The following is a 21,372-nucleotide window of genomic DNA, read 5'->3' as shown; positions in this document are numbered from 1 at the left end:
TAATTCTTCTAACATAGGTTATGGTAATAGCAATCTCTTTATTTTCAACCTTTCACTCACTGTCAAGAAGCAGGCGACATGTCTGAGGGAATCGTTTTGCAGAAGACACACAATGGGATGTGCCCAGGTCCCCAACGGTTTGCTTGTGAGTATGGCAGGGAGAATTGTGAACTGCAGTCAGAGAGAGTGGTACAAGGTGACTTCAAGCTGGGTCGGACCTTTGGACCTATGTTTGGTGCGAGTTTGCACACTGGCGCATGTATGTCTGTGTCAAAGGCAAGGAGTAACCATGGCCTGGCCCCCAGTTCACAGGAAACTGTTAAAGGTAGTTCTTCCCAGCAGAGAAAAGTTAGGCAGTGGCAACAAACTCAAGTGTTGGATAAGCTTACCGTTGTGAACTTAAGAGAGTTTTCCATTCTTTCTGTTTATTAGTACCATGAAACTCCCTATGAGATATTAATACTAAGTATAATCAGAAAAACCACAAAATATGATGCAGGTACTACAGATCTCTTAAAAATATTTACTCTAAATCTTTCCAGATAATATGTGCTATCATTCCCATTGTAGAGATGATGAAACTGAGGGTCGTAAAGCTTAAAGGGCTGCCGACACCTCCCACAACCAGTAGAACTGTGCCAGAATTCAAATTCTTTCTGTTTCGTGTACTAGCTGCTTGAGTGTTACAGAAAAAAGTCACCTACTCTATACTGTTAGAAAGAAACCGTCTACCACTTTTCTTTTCCATACTGCATGCTTCAAGCCTCTCAATCTTGCTCTCCTCTGTCTGGGCTTGCTAGTGGGAATCCAGGGTCTAACACTGAGAATGTCGCTCGTAAAAGGAATCCCAGAAATGTACGAAGCAGCGGATGATCTTTGTTCCTGTGCGGCTGCAGTACAGACACACTGGTCTGAGTCATCACAGGACTTCAAAGAATCTTACCTAATAAGTGGTGAATCGATACCGCTCGTTGTTTTGTTTCATTTCCAGGATGGAGACTTTTGTGATTGTGTACCTATTAACTTTCTGTTTGTTTTCTGTTACGATAAAACTATCCTTGAGTGTGTAGTTCGTATACCATTCTCTGAGTATCAGAAATTGTTGCTTTCACCCATATAGAAGTAACATATTGTTTCTAAAACTTTTGTCATCCTTTTTAAAAAAATTTTTTTAAGTTTATTTATTTATTTTGAGACACACAGAGGGAGAGAGAGGGACCGAGCGAGCACATGGGAGGGGCAGAGGGAAAGGGAGAGACAGAGAATCCCAAGCAGGCCCCACACAATCAGCACTGAGCCTGATGCGGGGCTTGATTCCCACCAACCACGAGATCATGACCTAAGCCAAAACCAAGACTCGGGCATCTAACCAACTGAGCCACCTGGGCGCCCCTAAAAATTGACTATCTTACCTAGCACATTGTTGTATAGTAGTATTCTAATTTATATACTCTTAAAATGTGTAAATTTTATAAAAATTATCTGTCAAAACAGTAGAGAATCGTTGAAACTTATATCCTGTACCAAAATGCATGAAGCTATAGATTTTTTTAAATTCATTATTCAGAGGAATATTTAAGAGTTGTTATCTTATTTAAATTAACAATATACTGTAGCTACAGAATTTCAACTTGGAGGAACGCTTTAAAATCATCTATTCTAACACTCTAATTTTAACTGCGGTCTGATGAAGTGAAATTATACTCACAAGTTTACACAGCAAGTTAGAGATGGAAGCAACACTGAAATCCATGTTCCTGAATTCCTAAGCCAGCATCTTAAATCTTATACTGAGTGGCGTATAACACTGACTAAATGCTGTATTTTAGAGCTTCCTATATAAATCTCTCACACTGTATGAGATACAATTGGGGTCGCTCAGAACCTTTGTGAACTTACAGCAGGCTAATACCTCATAGCTAGAATTAAACTATGCTTAGAGGCTAGGTTGTAGTGTGATAGGCAAGTCCAATTCAGGAAGTTTATGAATGAGTTCTTATCCTGTAATAATTTGTAATATTTCATCTCCTTGTAAGAATTTTTTCTTCTGGGTAATACTAAGCACCAGCACTAAAAAGTTTACCACAATCTGGGGTCCATTTATCATAATTTGGTTGGTAGTAGCTCATTCTGACTAACCTAAATCAGTGTAAAAAAATCAAAAGACTTAGAATTACTCGAAATCCATCATTTAGGTCTTATTGCAACTTGTCTTCACCAAAAGCTAGTTGCCTTAGCAATAAGATGGAGTTAATCATAGCATTTGACTTACTAATAATAAGAATCAAATGAAGTCAAGTGTTGGAAAGTTCTTTGAGGTACAAAAGTGTAGTAAACAAGCATAGGCTGATGGCTGGCTACCTTGCCTGAACTCGATTTATAGATGCCACAAAAGCGAGAGAGAGGTTGAAAGATGCCAGAATCCTTGTCTCTCTCTCTCTCTCTCTCTCTCTCTCTCTCTCTCTCTCTCTCTCACACACACACACACACACACACACACACACACACATCCCCTGAGAAGAAAACATGTTTTTATGTTACTGAGGAGAGAATGTTAGCTTAGGGCATTATAGAAAGAGCACAGGTTAATGAAGAGATTTCTAGAGGTCTATACTAAGGGAATAGATATCTACAATGTTCCATAAGCATAATATTAACTATTACACAGCAGTCAGAAGTAACAAACTAAATCTACATAAAACCACATGGAATGATTTTTAAAACACAGTACTCAGTAAAAAATATGCATATCTATAGCAAAATATGATGGTATAAATTTATAGTATGCACATAAAAAATAAAACACTACACTTTTTCCTACCACACACATATATTTACAATCATTGAGTTTCTATGGGAAGAAGAGGAATGCAATGTGGGGAGAGTTTGGGGGGGAAAAATAAAACAGAACAAGGAAGGAGGCTTAAACTTCCCTGCTCCGGTAATGTTTCATGAAAATCATGATCTTCAATCCACCAATTCCATGAAGAAAAAGAAAGGAGGAGTTAGAAAAGTAGGGACCACCATTTAACATTAGGCTCATTAGGCTGTGCCTCACCTGTCTTCACTGTTGGTACAGAAAAGTGTCCCTATGATAGTTCCAGAGCATCCATCCCAGAAACACATGTAATCTTTAAGAAGCGCAAACTGCCATTTTCTTTTATTGATAATTATATTCACACACAATTTCCACTCATGTCTTTACTGTCTGCTTAGATAATAAAGATACACTGAAGAGACTGTAAATGACTCCATTTTTGGTGTTTGCTCACTAACAGCTTTCAAGCCTCACCCCTCCCTTTTCTCCTCTTGACTCCCATCCAGACAAGCCAATAAGAGAGCCCACAACACTCTCTCCCTTGGTGCTGGTAGGAAATTCAAGCCAAGCAAACCCAGGCTCTGGTATGAAACCATTCATTCTGGCCCCACAGCCTAACTCCAATAAAAGTCAAAGGCAGGTCTTCCTTCCAACTCTCTCAAACTACTTTTGAACCTTCTCCAGAGTCTACCCTGCTTCCCAGAGAAAGCCTTATTACATAAGTAATGCATTTCTTTATACCTTCCTGGTGGGTGTGTGGTATCACTAGTCTTGACATCCAGACCAAATTTGAGTAGTGCCTCAGGGCAGTCACAAATCCAAAGGAAAAATAAAATATACACAGGTACTAACTCATTCGCATAGTCATTCATATGATGATGTTGGTCTGAGGAACCAGCACATAGTAAGTAAAAGAAAGTTGCTAAAAAGAGATATACATTGGGGTGCCTGGGTGGCTGAGTCAGTTGAGCGACCAACTTCAGTTCAGGTCATGATCTCACAGTTTGTGACTTCGAGCCTCGCATTGGGCTCTGTTCTGACAGCTCAGAGCCTGGCGCCTGCTTCTGATTCTGTGTCTCCCTCTCTCTCTGCCCCTCCCCCATTCATGCTCTTTCTCTCTCTGTCCCAGAAATAAATAAACATTAAAAAAAAAGAGAGAGATGCATTGATTACCTTTGTTCTTCTACGTGAAATTACTATTAAGGCTGAAGGCAAAAACGAAAAAAAAATTATAATTTTATCTCTATTTCATTTTGAATAAAATAAAAGTAGCACTTAATCAAAATAAGTCTTTTATAAGCCACAGGGAAGATACTACTATGGTAACGTGATCCCCAACAGAAATAGCAGCACTAATCTTGACATGCTCATAGGATTGGTCTTCTCTTGATATACCACATGGCATACAGGTAAGACCTGCAAAGACCTCAAGCTCAACACCTAAGCTACAATTTAATGCAATCTCATGAGGAGGTTATATAAAGCTTTACCCTCAATGTCACCATGCAAAATAATCAGAAACTCCTTTTTAGATTGTGTATTTCACATGTTGATAAGGGACACAAAGCATAGTTGCTTTTTCACACACACCAGGCAGGTGTCAGATACTCCTTACTTTCAAAGCACTGGCAACCATCCCTGTCTGCTGGCAGACAAAAATCAAAAAAATCAAAAGCCAAACAGTGCAACAACAAAATTCCTTAAACCTGTCTAGACAAAATGCTCAAAAGGGATTTTTAAAAATCAATTTACATTTATTTACAGACAGATGTGGAGAGTTATTGCATATCATCCTGATACATTTGAATAATATTCCTATGTGTGTATATATATATTTTCTCTTTAATTTGGATATGCTCTATTTTGAAGACTTGTCAGTTCAGCATCTCAGTGTCACTGTGACCTAACCATACAACCCTCACAGTAAAAATTATTCAGCAAGTACTTTGCCTTTGCTCATTCAGCATGCTTTTTCTCTCTTACTAGAAGAGAGCTGGGTTCTCTCTGTATCTCCCCAGAGTTGATTGCCTGAATAGACTGAGAAGCTACCTCTACATATGTTCCTTCCCCAGAGGTGTCTTAATCCTAAAACTCCAAATCTTCTTTCACCCACTTCACATTTTAAAAAGCACTTTTACACCCAGTTCACTCTGTCTTCAACAAAAAATTTACTCTGGGTATTTTCACTGCTGTTTCTGGTGCTATTGTTTCTTGAGGTTCATCACCATGCCTGTCAAGGCTGAACAGTAGGCATCCTGAGTGTGTTTGAGGGCCGCTCCTGACATAAATATAGTGTTGGCAATTTTGAGTGATTCACACTTCTCAAATTTGAAACGGCACAGAACTTACTCTATTTGGACATTTACTTAAAATCTTCCTCCTTCTTTAAAAATAACTAGTAAAACATCACTGAGAGGTTCAAAGGACAGATATTAGCTAATTACTCAGCTAAGGAGATCAAGGAATAGGGATGTAAGAGACTTTCCCAGTGTTCTCAGCTGATGACTGAGTGATCAAGGGTTCAATCCAGGCCATCTGACTTCCCAAAATATACAGCATGGTCTCTCTCTTTGCCTCAAGTCATTAAGTTTTAATTTCTTTACCCTAAGCCTTTTTATTTCTATTAATATTCAAATCTCCCTTTAAATGTTAATACTAATACAGAAGTTTCTGTGAAAGAATGATCCAATACAAAGGTTATAGAGAGGAAGGAAAGAAGAGAAATAAAGAGAAAATAACTTCTGTTAAGTGACAGATATGTACCAGCTTCATAAATTTACTTAGAATTTTTCCAAATTTTTCTTCTCAGAATCTGAGTTCAAACAGAAATATCATAGACTCACTTTTACCTTAAAAAATAAGTAACTGATGGGGGTAGGAGCCAAGATGGCTCGCGTCCATGAAATACAGCCAGACCAACACTAAACCATCCTACACACCTAGAAAACTGATCGGAGGATTAACACAACAATCTGCACAACCTGAACCACAGAATTCAGCAGGTACGCGGGACAGAGAAGTGAATTTGGGGAGCGAGAAGCCATGAAAGGTGGAAACCGCTTTTGTGGGTGGAGAGAGGAAAGAGACCGGGGAGGGGGGCAGAATTCAGGAAAAGCACCCCTCCCCAAAAGCAGCTGGAGAGAAAGTGGAAAATTGGAAACAGCCGAAGGGACTAAACTAAAAAGGGAGAAAGGAGAAAGGAGAGGGTTTAAATTTCATTAAGACTGTAAACAAGGGGAACACAGAGTCTGCAACTCCACAGCTCAGTACCTGGTGGTGCTCTGGTGGGAAGGGCGAATCCCCAGGAACAGAGTGGGGTCCGGGAGGTTCTTGGGCCACACGGGGAAAAGCGGTTCCACTGCTGGAAGGACATTTGGTAGAGACTGTTGAAGCCACCTGGTTGCAGCAGACCCCGGAAGGCGACCACATTCGCTGGTGCTGGGGCAAGGTCGTTGAGGGGGAAGCCTGGTGCCCATAATCCCTGAAACGCTGCTGCTACACTGTCTCGAGAACTTTTTCTGGAGCAGACTGGCACCTGGCCGCAGTCTCAGGGCACCGGCAGCAGCAGGTTCCAGCGGGTGTTCCTGGGTTCAGCCAACATTCAGTTATTGCTCGGTGAGACCCTCCCGCAGAGGGGCGGAACGGGTCAAAGCCGCAGTCCTTCAGAAGTAAGGGACCGGAGAAAACAGCCGCATCTGAGACAAAAGTTGGGAGAGAGGCATTGCCTGGGGCCTGGTCACGGAGAGTGAAAAAGCGGGGAGTGGACAAGAGTTGAAGACAGAGGACAGGTGCGCGATTGCTGATCCAGAAGAACACACTGGGTAGCTGGGAGGCGCCATTTTCATCTCGCCCGCGCTTGCGCATATGCACCTAGGAGCACCGCAACACTCCACCCCAGTAGGCTAGCAGCGCCATCTAGTGGAGAGCAGAGCTGTTACACTGAGCCCCGCCCAACTGGGCCAACTTCACTCTCAAGAACACAAGTCTCACCACCGGCTTAATTTATGGACTAGAAAGAGCTACATAGACTGACTTCTAGGGGAAAACGAAGCAATTTCATTCCTACTTCAATCTGTTAGCAGGTTCATCTATTCAATTTTCTTTCTTTTTTTTTCTTTTTTCTTTTTCTCTTTTACAATTCTTTTTCTTGAACACAGAAAGAGAAAAAATTCATTTTTATTTTTAATTTTTATTAAAAATATCTTTAATTTTTATTACTGTATTTTTTACTTTTGTGTAAATTTTTTCAAATTCTACTTTACTTCCATCATTTTATTTTAGTCTACTTCAGTGTATTCACATTTTCAAATTTTCAAACAATTCCCTTTTTTTCTTCCTTTTTATTTTTTTCTTTTTCGTTTCTTTTCTTTTTCTTGAATGCAGAAAGAGAAAACACTTCATTTTTACTTTCAATTTCTTTAAAAAATATTTTTATTTAATTTTTACTACTATATTTTTTGCTTTTATGTAAATTTTTTCAAATTCTATTTTTTTCCATAATTTTATTTTAGTCTACTACAGTGTATTCACTTTTTCAAATTTTCAAACGATTTCTTTTTTTTTCTCTTTTTTGTTTCTTTTCTTTTTTCTTAAATACATAAAATGAAAACTTCATATTTATATTTAATTTTTATTAAAAATAATTTTCTTTAATTTTTTTCTACTATATTCTTTACTTTTGTGTATATTTTTTTCAAATTCTATTTTACCCCCATCATCTCATTTTAGTCTACTTCAGTGTATTCATTTTGTCAAATTCTCAAACGATTTCCTCCCCCCCCCTTTTTTTCTAATATGTCAAACCACTTTCAACACAGACCAAAACACACCTAGGATCTAGCATCATCTATTTGTGTGTGTGTGTGTTTTTAATTTTTAATTTTAATATTTTTTAATTTTAATTTTTTAATTTCAATTTTTCTACCTCATTAATTCCTTCTCTCCCTTCAAAATGACAAAATGGAGGAATTCACCCCAAAAGAAAGAACACGAAGAAATGACAGCCAGGGATTTAACCAATACAGATACAACAAGATGTCTGAAACAGAATTTAGAATCATGATAATAAGAATAATAGCTGGAGTCGAAAATAGATTAGAATCCCTTTCTGCACAGATAGAAGAAGTAAAAAATAGCCCAAATGAAATTAAAAATGCTATAACTGAGCTGCAATCATGGATGGATGCAGCGGCGACAAGGATGGACAAGGCAGAACAGAGAATCAGTGATATAGAGGACAAACTTATCGAGAATAATGAAGCAGAAAAAGAGGGAGATTAAGGCAAAAGAGCACAATTTAAGAATTAGAGAAATCAGTGAGTCATGAAAGATGAACAAAATCAGAATCATAGGGGTACCAAAAGAGGAAGAGAGAGAAAGAGGGGTAGAAAGGTTATGTGAGCAAATCATAGTGGAAAACTTTCCTAACCTGGGGAAAGACACAGACATCAAAATCCAGGAAGCACAAAGGACTCCCATTAGATTGAACAAAACCCGACCATCAACAAGGCATATCATAGTCAAATTCACAAAATACTCAGGCAAGGAGAGAATCATGAAAGCAGCAAGGGAAAAAAAGTCCCTAACCTACAAGGGAAGACAGATCAGGTTTGCAGCAGACCTATCCACAGAAACTTGGCAGGCCACAAAGGAGTGGCAGGATATATTCAGTGTGCTGAATCAGGAAAATCTGCACCCAAGAATTCTTTATCCAGCAAGGCTGTCATTCAAAATAGAAGGAGAGATAAAAAGTCTTCCAGACAAACAAAAATTAAAGGAGTTTGTGACCACTAAACCACCCTGCAAGAAATTTTAAGGGGAAATTTCTGAGGGGAGAAAAGATGGAAATATAAATAAATAAATAAATAAATAAATAAATAAATAAATAAATACCAAAAGCAACAAAGGATTAGAAAGGACCAGAGAATACGACCAGAAACTCCAACTCTACAAGCATCATAATGGCAATAAATTCATCTTTCAGTACTTACTCTACACGTCAATGGACTCAATGCTCCAATCAAAAGACACAGAGCAACAGAATGGATAAGAAAACAAGATCCATCTATATTCTGTTTACAAGAGACCCACTTAGACCTCAAGACACCTTCAGATTAAAAGTAAGGGGATGGAGAACCACCTATCATGCTAATGGTCAACAAAAGAAAGCCAGAGTAGCCATACTTATATCAGACAATCTAGACTCTAAAATAAAGACTGTATCAAGAGATGCAGAAGGGCATTATATCATAATCAAGGGGTCTATCCACCAAGAAGACCTAACAATTGTAAACATTTATGCGCCAAATGTGGAAGCACCCAAATATATACATCAATTAATCACAAACATAAAGAAACTCATCGATAGTAATACCATAATAGTAGGAGACTTCAACACCCCACCCACAGCAATAGACAGATCATCTAATCAAAAAATCAACAAGGAAACAATGGCTTTGAATGACACACTGGACCAGATGGACTTAACAGATATATTCAGAACATTTCATCCTAAAGCAGCAGAATATACATTCTTCTCCAGTGCACATGGAACATTCTCCAGAATAGACCAAATACTGGGACACAAATCAGCCTTAAGTAAGTACAAAAAGATCGAGATCATACCGTGGATATTTTCAGACCACAACTCTATGAAACTCGAAATCAACCACAAGAAAAAATTTGGAAAGGTAATAAATACTTGGAGACTAAAGAGAACATTCTACTAAAGAATGAATGGCCTAACCAAGCAGTTAAAGAGGAAATTAAAAAGTATATGGAAGTCAATGAAAATGATAACACCACAAACCCAAAACCTCTGGGATGCAGCAAAGGAGGTCATAAGAGGAAAGTATATAGCAATCCAGGCCTTCCTAAAGAAGGAAGAAAGATCTCAGATACACAAGCTAACCTTATGCCTTAAGGAGCTGGAAAAAGAAGAGCAAATAAAACCCCAGAACCAGCAGAAGACAGGAAATAACAAAGATTAGAGCAGAAATTAATGCTATCGAAACCAAAAAAAAAAAAAAAAAAACAGCAGAACACATCAATGAAACCAGAAGCTGGTTCTTTGAAAGAATTAACAAAATTGATAAACCACTAGCTAGTTTGATCAAAAAGAAAAAGGAAAGGACCCAAATAAATAAAATCAAGAATGAAAGAGGAGAGATCACAACCAACACAACAGAAATAAAAACAATAAGAGAATATTATGAGCAATTGTATGCCAATAAAATGGGTAATCTGGAAGAAATGGACAAATTCCTAGAAACATATACACTGCCAAAACTGAAACAGGAAGAAATAGAAAATTTGAACAGATCCATAACCAGTAAAGAAATTGAATTAGTAATCAAAAATCTGCCAAAAAACCAGAGTCCAGGTCCAGATGGCTTTCCAGAGGAATTCTACCAAACATTTAAGGAAGATTAACACATTTAAGGTGTTCCAAAAAATAGAAATGGAAGGAAAACTTCCAAACTCTTTCTATGAAGCCAGCATTACCTTGATTCCAAAACCAGACAGACCCCACTAAAAAGGAGAACTATAGGGGCGCCTGGGTGGCTCAGTCGGTTAAGCATCTGACTTCAGCTCAGGTCACGATCTCGCGGTCCGTGAGTTCGAGCCCTGCATCGGGCTCTAGGCTGATGGCTCAGAGCCTGGAGCCTGCTTCCGATTCTGTGTCTCCCTCTCTCTCTGCCCCTCCCCCGTTCATGCTCTGTCTCTCTCTGTCCTAAAAATAAATAAACGTTGAAAAAAAAAAATTAAAAAAAAAAAAAAAAACTAAATAAACTTAAAAAAAAAAAAGCTGCTGAGGATTCAACTCAGTTTAAAAAAAAAAAAAAGGAGAACTATAGACCAATTTCCCTGATGAACGTGGATGCAAAAATCCTCAACAAGATATTGGCCAACCGTATCCAACAATACATTGAAGAAATTATTCACCACGACCAAGTGGGATTTATATCTGGGATGCATGGCTGGTTCAATATCCACAAAACAATTAATGTGATTCATCACATCAATAAAAGAAAGGACAAGAACCATATGATCCTCTCAATAGATGCAGAGAAAACGTTTGACAAAATACAGCATCCTTTCTTGATAAAAACCCTCAAGAAAGTAGGAATAGAAGGAGCATACCTCGAGATCATAAAAGCCATATATGAACGACCCAATGCTAATATCATCCTCAATGGGGAAAAACTGAGAGCTTTCCTCCTAAGGTCAGGAACAAGACGGGATGTCCACTTTTGCCACTGTTATTCAACATAGTATTTGAAGTCTTAGCCTCTGCAATCAGACAACACAAAGAAATAAAAGGCATTCAAACCAGCCAGAAGGAGGTCAAACTCTCTCTTCGCAGATGACATAATACTCTATATGGAAAACCCAAGAGATTCCACCAAAAAAAACCTGCTAGAATGGATTCATGAATTCAGCAAAGTTGCAGGCTATAAAATCAATGCACAGAAATCGGTTGCATTCCTATACACCAACAATGAAGCAACGGAAAGAGAAATCAAGGAATCGACCCCATTTACAGTTGCACAAAAAACCATAAAATACCTAGGAATAAATCTAACCAAAGAGGTGAAAAATCTATAAACTGAAAACTATAGAAAGCTTACAAAAGAAATTGAAGAAGACACAAAAAAATGGAAAAAGATTCCATGCTCCTGGATAGGAAGAACAAATATTGTTAAAATGTCGATACTACCCAAAGCAATCTACATATTCAATGTAATCCCTATCAAAGTAACACCAGCATTCTTCACAGAGCTAGAACAAATAATTCTAAAATTTGTATGGAACCAGAAAAGACCCTGAATAGCCAAAGCAATCTTGAAAAAGAAAACCAAAGCAGGAGGCATCACAATCCCAGACTTCAAGCTGTACTACAAAGTTGTAATCATCAAGACAGTATGGTACTGGCATAAGAACAGACACTCAGATCAATGGAACAAATACAGAACCCAGAAATGGACCCAGAAACATATGGCCAACTAATCTTTGACAAAGCAGGAAAGAATATCCAATGGAATAAAGACAGTCTGTCTCTTCAGCAAGTGGTGCTGGGGAAAACTGGACAGCGACATGCAGAAGAACGAACCTGGACCACCTTCTTACACCATACACAAAAATAAACTCAAAATGGATGAAAGACCTCAATGTAAGACAGGAAGCCTTCAAAATCCTCAAGGAGAAAGCAGGCAAAAACTTCTTTGATCTTGGCCGCAGCAACTTCTTACTCAACACATCTCCGGAGGCAAGGGAAACAAAAGCAAAAATGAACTACTGGGACCTCATCAAAATAAAAAGCTTCTGCACAGCCAAGGAAACAATCAGCAAAACTAAAAGACAACTGACGGAATGGGAAAAGATATTTGAAAATGACATATCAGATAAAGGGTTAGTATCCAAAATCTACGAAGAACTTATCAAACTCAACACCCAAAAAACAAATAATCCAGTGAAGAAATGGGCAAAAGACATAAATAGACACTTCTCCAAGGAAGACATCCAGATGGCCAACTGGCACATGAAAAAATGCTCAACATAACTCATCATCAGGGAAATACAAATCAAAACCACAATGAGATACCACCTTACACCTGTCAGAATGGCTAACATTAACAACTCAGGCAACAACAGATGTTGGCGAGGATGCGGAGAAAGAAGATCTCTTTTGCATTGTTGGTGGGAATGCAAGCTGGTGCAGCCACTCTGGAAAACAGTATGGAGGTTCCTCAAAAACTAAAAATAGAACTACCCTACCACCCAGCAATTGTACTACTAGGCATTTATCCACGGGATACAGGTGTGCTGTTTTGAAGGGACACATGCACCCCCATGTTTATAGCAGCACTATCAGCAATAGCCAAAGTATGGAAAGAGCCCAAACGTCCATCAATGGATGAATGGATAAAGAAGATGTAGTGTATATATATATATATATATATGTATATGTATATATATATATATATATATATATATATATATATATACAATGGAGTATTACTTGGCAATCAAAAAGAATGAAATCCTGCCATTTGCAACTATGTGGATGGAACCGGAGGGTATTATGCTAAGTGAAATTAGTCAGTCAGAGAAAAACAAAAATCATATGACTTCACTCATATGAGGACTTTAAGAGAAAAAACCAGATGAACATAAGGGAAGGGAAACAAAAATAATATAAAAACGGGGGGGGGGGACAAAACATAAGAGACTCCTAAAAATGGAGAACAAACTGAGGGTTGCTGGAGGGGTTGTGGGAGGGGGGATGGGCTAAATGGGTAATGGGCATTAAGGAATCTACTCCTGAAATCATTGTTTCACTATATGCTAAGTAATTTGGATGTAAATTTTGAAAAATAAAAAATTAATTAAAAAAAAGTAACTGATAAGTTACTTCTGCTTCTCAGAAGCGTACCTTACCAGATCAAATTCTTTAAGAAATAAAGACTTCTTGGGGCACCTGGGTGGCTCAGTTGGTTGAGCATCCGACTTCAGCTCAGGTCATGATCTTGCTTTCATGGGTTGGAGCCCCGCGTCAGGCTCTGTGCTGACAGCTCAGAGCCTGGAGCCTGCTTCAGATTCTGTGTCTCCCTCTCTCTCTGTCCCTCCCCCACTCACACTCTGTCTCTCTCTCAAAAATAAATAAACAGTAAAAAGCTTTTTTAAAAATAAAGACTTCCACACAATAGAATCTACATCAAATGGTGGAGGACCTTAGAAGGATGATGAATTTGGAAGGGAAGAAAGAGGGTCTCTGCTGGTCTCTGAGAACATGGCCAGTAAGAGAAGTAAGCTCAGCCATCAGATTGGACAGTTAGGGTCACTGCAGTCTCCAGGCTCACTCCAAACACCATCCATCCCATCTTCACATGTTCAACTGTGTGAACGTATAGAACACTATTTGAATCAAAAGTGATCCTAAGATTCAATTAATGGAATCGCTTTATTTTGGACTAATCAAAACCCACAATCTTTATATTCAGTTCTAAATATTTTATCTATTCAAAGGATTTTTACATGCTCAATTTATTAGAAGCATAAAGTATTTGTTTGAATAACTTAAGAAGAATAACAACAAAATCCATTTGATATACCTTGTGTCAGAGTCACCGAAATCAGTGGTTCTCAAACCTGGCTGCTTATTATTGTTTCTCCGGGAAGTGCTGATTTTTTTTTCCTGGGGTGATGGTCTGGCTTTCTATATTTTTTAAAGTTCTTCAGGTCATTTTAATATGTAGGTAAGGGTCAACCAACACTGATTTAGACATTTTATAAAACAGTGCTTTAGAGTCCAAATCAGCTGTTTGGTAGTCAAAATATTTTCTTCCCTAAATAAGTATAAAATCTTTACATTTTTTTAAGATTTAAAATTGTATATATAGATAAGTTAAAAGTCAACTTTTAAGACTTTAATTACTAAGGTTCCTGTGTGGCTCAGTTGGTTGAGCATTTGCCTTTGGCTCAGGTCATGATTTCACGGTTCATGGGTTCGAGCCCTGAATTGGGCTTTGCACTGACAGCTGGAGCTTGGAGCCTGCTTCAGATTCTGTGTCTCCCTCTCTCTCTGCCTGTCCCCCGCTCATACCCTGTCTCTCTGTCTCTCAGAAAATGAATGAAAATGTTAAAAAGATTTTTTTTTTAGAAAAGACTTTAGTCACTAACAGTTTATCAAAAATATTTTCATCTGCTACATCCTGGATTTGTTATTTTGTCAATAAAATCTCAAAGGAATTAGCTTAGTTATATCTGAATAAGCTATGAAGAAAATACTTCTTGAAGCTTTGAAAGAAAAATAAATCACTTATTTTTGTTTTACTAACACATTAATGAAGAACTATTATAATGAAATTAATAATCTGGACGAGTAGAAATCAAGAACTTCTAATGGTGCTAAAAGCAAAATAAAAACAAGTGTATTTTTATTTTGGAATGTATCATATTTTTAAGCTACATGATCACGTATATACTACTTAAATAAAATATAGATGTTCCGAGTATGTTCCTGACCACTAGCACAAAGTTAGCAACAAGACACTTAATTGGAAATGTAGTGATCAGAAAATTTAATTGGTATAAGTATAGGTTGCGTTGTCCACGAATTCACTTTAGCAAAAGAGCCCTAATTCTGGTATAAGATTATTCAGCAGATTGAAGTTTTGAGAGCCCTTGGAGAAAATGCCATGTTGTGTTAAAGGCTGTCATCTCTGTTGGCGAGGATGCAGAGAAAGAGGCTCTCTTTCGCACTGCTGTTGGGAATGCAAACTGGTGCAGCCACTCTGGAAAACAGTATGGAGGTTCCTTAAAAAATTAAAAATAGAACTACCCTACAACCCAGCAATTGCACTACTAGGTATTTATCCAAGGGATACAGGTATGCTGTTTCACAGAGACACATGCACCCCCATGTTTATAGCAGCACTATCACCAATAGCCAAAGTATGGAAAGAGCCCAAATGTCCATCGATGAATGAATGGATAAAGAAGATATGTGTATGTATGTATGTATATATATACACACACACACACACACACAATGGAGTATTACTCGGCAATCAAAAAAAAAAGAAATCTTGCCATTTGCAACTACATGGATGGAACTAGAGGGTATTATGCTAAGCGAAATTAGTCAGAGAAAGACAAATATATGACTTCACTCATATGAGGACTTTAAGACACAAAACAGATGAACATAAGGGAAGAGAAGCAAAAATAGTGTAAAAACAGGGAGGGGGACAAAACATAAGAGATTCTTAAATATGGAGAACAAACAGAGGGTTACTGGAGGGGTTGTGGGAGGGGCTTAATGGGTAAGGGGCATTGAGGAATTTACTCCTGAAATCATTGTTGCACTATATGCTAACTAATTGGATGAAAATTTAAAAAATAAATTAAAATAATAACAATAATAATAATAATAATAAATCAATGCTAATCACCACCCCTCCCCCCCCCCAAAAAAAAAACGCTGTCATCTCTGTAAGGGCAAATCTGAACACAATAAGACAAGCATCCAAAATATTCAGACTTATCTTTTGTAAAGCTCAGAATAAAAATCAACAATACCCAAAGCCACCTATAGATTTAATGCAATCTCAATCAAGATTCCAAGGGCATCTTTTACAGAAATAGAAAAAACAATCTTAAAATTTCTATGAAACCACAAAAGATCCTGAATACCCAAAGTAATCTTGTGAAAGAACAAAGCTGGAGGCATCATACTTTCTGATTTCAAAGTATATTACAAAACAAACAGCACAGTATTGGCATAAAAACATACACATAGACTCACATGAATTGAAAGCCCAGAAATAAACCCACATATATATGGTCAACTAATATGTGACAAGGAAACCAAGAATACTAAGTGGGTAAAGGATAGTTTCTTCAATAAATGATGTTGGGAAAACTGGATATTCACCTGCAAAATAAAATGAAACTGGATCCCTATGTTACAAAAATTAACTTGAAAAATTAATTCACAAAAATTAACTTGAAATGGATTAAAACACCTAACCATAAAACCGCACAAGTAAAAATCCCAGAAGAAAAAATAGGGGGAAAAAAACACTGACGGTGGACAATTGAAAATTGAAATGGAAAAAAAAAATCTATCATTTGTAATAGCATCCAACAGCGTAAAGTACTTTGTGAGGACTCATCTCAAAAAAAAAAAAAAAAAAAAAGCCTACTGATTTACAGTTGCAAAAATTAGTTGCAAACAGTAGAGGTCAGACGTTTAAATTTGCAATATGATGCTCATCCAGTTCAGAACTCTGTACCTGATTTTCAAAATATTTTCTAAATTTTCTCCCATTATTTACACCTCTTTCCTTTCAAAAAGCTCAATGCATTCCCTGCCTGATGGATAGGTGTTTTATATTGTATTTAAGGCAAACTGCAAAATCCCAAGAGGAATGTAATCCAGTAAGACAAAAAGATGATGCACTAACAACATTGTGATTCTGTGATGATTTATGAAAAGAAAGTAACTATTAGATATATATTACATCCATATACCTTACCCAATTTAACCCCAAGTTAGAAGACTGTAGGCATTTCTGGGTCTATGAGGAGTCTCAAGAGCCTAAATGCCATTCTCTCATGGCTACAAACATTTGGATCCTCCCGCATTTGAGGGGTGGATTCTATACGCTCTCCTTTTATATTTGGGCCCACTTGTAACAGCTTCAACCATTAGCAAACTTGGCAGAAGATCTGTATGTGTGCTTTGAGGCCAGCTCAGAAAAGCCCATGCGGGAGTGCCTGGGTGGCTCAGTCCGTTAAGTGTCTGACTTCAGCTCAGGTCACGATCTCACAGTTCATGAGTTCAAGCCCCACATAGGGCTCTCTGCTCTGCTGACAGCAGAGCCTGCTGACAGCCTGCTTTGGATCCTCTGTCTTCCTCTCTCTGCCCCTGTCCTGCTTGTGTGCATCCCCCCCCCCCCACCTCAAAACTAAATAGACATTTAAATAAAGGCTATGCATCTTCTGCTTTTTAAACGGATAGTTGATCTGTCATGTACAAAGTCCAAGTACTCTAAGGCCACCATGTTGGTGAGACCACATGGAAATGCTCCCCTGATAGTCCCAGCTGAGCCAGGTCTTCCAGTTACCCGTCAGCTTCCAGCTGAAGCCACAGACATCGTGGAGCACAATGGTTATAAGCAATCCCCAGTGTGCGCTGTTAGAATCCCTGACCCACTGAAACCTAAGTGCAGCAAGTAGATTGTTATTTTATGCCACTAACTTTGGAGTGATGTGTCAGGCAGAAATAGATAACTAGAACACCCAGAGGAATGAACTGAGCTCCCTCCCTTCACCCGGGTTTTGTCAAAGCAGAATTATACAAATCATGGGTCAACATGGGCAAATGATTTGCTTGCTTTTCTCAACCACCCTCTGGCTATTAATCTTGTTAAGATTCAGGGCTGGGAGAAAAAAACTGGAGAGAAAGCTGCTGCATGGTAAAAATACGTGCCGATAGATGTTTAAATACAACTGAAAATTGGGCATAATATGTTCCAAAATTGAAGTTCCCCAAATCCTCTTTCAGACTGAAGAATTATTAATTTTCAAGCTCTCTGGCTTTACACTGTTTGGCTATTAAAATCTCTTGCTGTATTGGGACTACCAGCTTCCACCCTAAATAAGGGTTTTCCTGCCACATTTTCCTTGGTATGAATTCCAAACAGTGCAAATGCATATGACAATATCCATTGTGAACAGCATCTGTCATTGTTATTATGATTTCAACCAATCTCTGCATACTTGAGAGTTTAGCTGTTTAACTGAAAGATTTGCTAATGGCAAAAAATGTACAACTGTCTGTGTTTGTGTCTATGAAACTTAAAGGCAGACTTAAAGAATCAAGGATTTTTTTTCTCCTGTAAAGCCCAAAGCTTTCACTACTATCGGCTTTTTTTTCCCCCGAATAAGAACCATAGAATTAATTTCTACATCTACCTGAATAATTTTCCTCCCCAGAACTTTTTCTAATAATGTCACCTTCTTTCTTGTTGCTCATTATATACTGGGAAACTAATAATGTTGTTCATTATATACTGGGAAACCAAACCTCTGTGCAGGTCTGGCATATACACATAACTTGAGTCCTGAGATTTGTCTAATTCCATTTTTTCCACAAGTATGGGTATCACTGGGAAAAAGAATAAAAGTATAAAGAATGTTGCATATTTGTTAGCATAAAACAGAGTTTTTTTCCATTTTTGTTCCCCCACAGCATCCCAGATCAGTTTGCGTATAAGAAAATTATAGTGAATAAAAACCTTCATCAGATCCACGCATTTAGAGAAGAATTGGCATTTTTGAGAAAATTGCATAAGGAAAGCAGGAAACTTCATGATATATGGGGAGAGTTAAGAAGAAAGCATCTCTATCAGTAACAATACTGAGTTGCTGCAATTGGAAATTAATCATGTAAGATTAATATCTGGAAAAGCAGAGAAACAGTTTACTTTAGAACACAATATATTCAGTGTCTTTTTTTTAAAATTTTTTTTTCAACGTTTATTTATTTTTGGGACAGAGAGAGACAGAGCATGAATGGGGGAGGGGCAGAGAGAGAGGGAGACACAGAATCGGAAACAGGCTCCAGGCTCTGAGCCATCAGCCCAGAGCCTGACGCGGGGCTCGAACTCACGGACCGCGAGATCGTGACCTGGCTGAAGTCGGAGGCTTAACCGACTGCGCCACCCAGGCGCCCCTATTCAGTGTCTTTGAGGACACCAGACACATTATAGTTAGAAAATGAGAAGTAAAATTTCTGTTCCCCCTGCCCCCGGAAGAAGTACAAGAAGCCTTTCAGAAGTTGAGAGAGAGAGAATATATACCACGTATTACAAACACTGGAAATAGAAGATGAAGTGAATTTGAGGTCAATGTTGACATGGACAAATAAACAGAAGGGATATCAGCAGATGGCCATCTGAGTGTGGGACCTGAAAATATTTCTGTTTCAGAGAGAAGAGGCCCAAGAAGGTGATAAGTGGGTGATTATTAATTATAAAGTGATCATAATTTGAATCATTCTTTAATCAGACTAAATATGCCAGATGGGCTGATGAAACCCTCCTACTACAAGCTCTGGCCATCTACAGATTTCTCCTGATTGCAGTAATTATGCACCCCTTCATCTTACAGTCTGATATGAAAGAATATTAGAAGTTATTTGTGAGCGGGAGACAGATGTGATGACTAGGGTCTTAGCAGTCTCTGAAACAAACTTGTCCAGATATAAATGAGAGAAAAGATGAAAGGCACGATGTTAACAGTATCGAGGATGCCAGAGATGAGAAAGAAAGGGTTTGTAAATGTGAAGGGAACCAGTGAGTAAAACAGACTATTATTTCCGATCATTTATGTGAAGTTGAAAAATCTGTCACAATTTCTTATTCTTGTCAATAGTCGATGTCAGTGTAGAACAACAACAAAAATCTCAGATAAAAAGTAAAGCAATTCATTGTTCAGTCACATAAAAAAAAAAGACTAGATTTTTAACTTAAAAAAATTTTTAACATTTATTTATTTTTGAGAGACAGAGAGAGACAGAGCATGAGTGGGGAAGGGGCAGAGAGAGAGAGGAAGACACAGAATTCAAAGCAGGTTCCAGGCTCTGAGCTGTCAGCACAGAGCCCAACATGAGGCCTGAACCCATGAACTGTGAAATCATGACCTGAGCCGAAGTCGGACACTTAACTGACTGAGCCACCCAAGCACCCTAGATTTTTCTTTTTCTTTCTTTCTTTCTTCTTTCTTTCTTTCTTTCTTTCTTTCTTTCTTTCTTTCTTTTTTTTTTTTTTTTTTTTTTTTAATTTACATCCAAGTTAGTTAGCATGTAGTGCAAGAATGATTCAGGAGTAAAATCCAGTGATTCATCCCCTACATGTAACACCCAGTGCTCATCCCAGCAAGTGTCTTCCTTAATGCCCCTTGCCTATTTAGCCCATCCCCCCCACCCAAAACGCCTCCAGCAACCCTTAGTTTGTTCTCTGTATTTAAGATTCTCTTATGTTTTGTCCCCCTAGATTTTTCACTTTTTAATCTAGATTTGGCATCATTAGTGTGGTTAATCTAAATCAGCTCTAAAATCTTTTATTTAAGAGATCATTATTAATCTTCAGTTACTTGGCATTTTGAAATGTACATAAAATGTTTAAGATTTTTTCATATCAATTTCATATAAATTATTCTTTAAATCAAAATGTAATAGTATCTGTGCTTCTAGAAACACATACTGTACTTTCTCCACTAGATGTCTCCAGAGAAATACAAGTAAACATTGTTAATAAGAAATACTGATAACAAGTACCCAGTTTAAAAATTTCAGAAGTGCTCAGTTCAATGAGGGACAACAGTTACATTAATTACTAAGTTTTAAAGTGAGATCTGTTACTTGATAAGCTTTTAAAGGAAAACAACATCTAAATTTAACTAAGAAAGAAGGCATACTACCCACATTTATCACCGAAAACCTTCTGTATGCTTCCAAAAGAATGAACATTAAAGAGACATCATTTACTTTGGGGCCAAATTAGTCATCTTTTTCTCTGAATATGATTTCATTACCTTAAATATGGTAAGCCAGACCATGCCTGGAAGATCTATGGAAGCAGAGGAGATTAATCCATTGGAAATATGTTGGGAGTTTGGCTTGGGAAGTTCCACTTACAGGCTTTACAGTGTGTCAGCCACAAGTATCTGAGCTTATACGTTGCCATTCTGACTTCTTTAAGTCAGGCACTGACATTCAATTTTCTTTTAGCTATATTTTAGCTAATATTTAAAGCTAAGAAAAATTTAATTTTTGCTTAATTTGAATTTGTTTCTACTGTTGACTGTCTCTTACTCAAAGGAAACAAAGATTACTGGGTCTTTGTCAGAACTTCAGTTTATACGGCTGCAAACCCAGGTACCAAAAAAGGCTAAGACCTTCACTAACCAAGCATTTGGACACTCAGTCATGCTGCCCCCAAGAATGTGTGACATTAGCTTTAAGGCCTTATCATGTTTTATAA

The sequence above is a fragment of the Felis catus genome, chromosome A1, assembly GCF_018350175.1.
Source record: "Felis catus isolate Fca126 chromosome A1, F.catus_Fca126_mat1.0, whole genome shotgun sequence".
NCBI classification, from domain to species: domain Eukaryota; kingdom Metazoa; phylum Chordata; class Mammalia; order Carnivora; family Felidae; genus Felis; species Felis catus.
This window is presented reverse-complemented; position numbering follows the sequence as displayed.